This window comes from Cynara cardunculus (genome assembly GCF_001531365.2).
Source record: "Cynara cardunculus var. scolymus isolate 2C chromosome LG 2, CcrdV1, whole genome shotgun sequence".
In the NCBI taxonomy this organism is placed as follows: Eukaryota; Viridiplantae; Streptophyta; class Magnoliopsida; order Asterales; family Asteraceae; genus Cynara; species Cynara cardunculus.
The window spans coordinates 12,195,562-12,196,561 of NC_037529.1; positions in this window are offsets into that span (position 1 = coordinate 12,195,562).

A 1,000-nucleotide genomic window follows, 5' to 3' on the forward strand; every position below is an offset into this window, starting at 1 on the left:
GGTGGGCTTGGGCCATCCCATGGCCGGCCCCTCCCCCTTTCCCTCCCTTATTCACATATAAAAAGCCTCATTTCTTCATTTACAAGCCATTTGCATCCTTTCAAATTTAAACTTCCTCTCCCTCTCTCTCCCTAAAACTAAAGGGTCACCTTGAAAATCATCTTCATCCTCCATCTTTTTCAGCTGAAAATATTCATCTTTTCTTCATCAAAATAGCAAGGATTTGAAGATACTACATCCCTCACATCAACAATCAAGGTAACATCTTCATCTCCCTCTTTTTCTTGCAAATTTTGGGAGAAAAACCCACTTTTTTTGCATTTCTATCTACTATCTTCTAACCTCCGAAAATTCTGAGTTTTAAGGAGAGATTACACACCAAAAACATGTAAGAATGTTCATATGATGGTGGTAATCTATGACCCAAACATTAGAACTCAAGAAGATAGGTAGAATCATGATTTTATGTGAGTCTGATTCTTAAAAATGCCATTTTTAGGTGCTGACAGATTATGTGCATGTGCATAAATCGTCCATATCTTGAAAATAATATGTTCAAATATTATGAATCTTCTTCTAAAAGTTTATTTATTGAGTTGGGGTTGTAATCCAATTGGTCTCACTCAAAAACATTGAGTTTTCAGTAGGTAAACCCTACTTTAAACAGCCATAACTCTCTAGATAATCATTCAAATCATTGATTTTTCTTTTAGAAGTTAACTTAATGAGTTACCTTTCAAATGCCACTGATTTCATTCAAAAATGTGGTGATTTGAGGTTTTAACTACTCAAAACAAAATGAGCATGCAATCTGTCTGAATCTGACAGATTTGTATATGTATGTTCCAATGACCATATCTCTTTCAGAAGTCGATGAAAAAGGATGATTCTTCCTTTTAGAGTTAACTATATGAGTTATCTTCTGCATGCAAGTGGAATCACATGAAAATATGGAGTTTTGATCTCCAAACACCTAAAACACTTTAGGTGTGCAAACTGT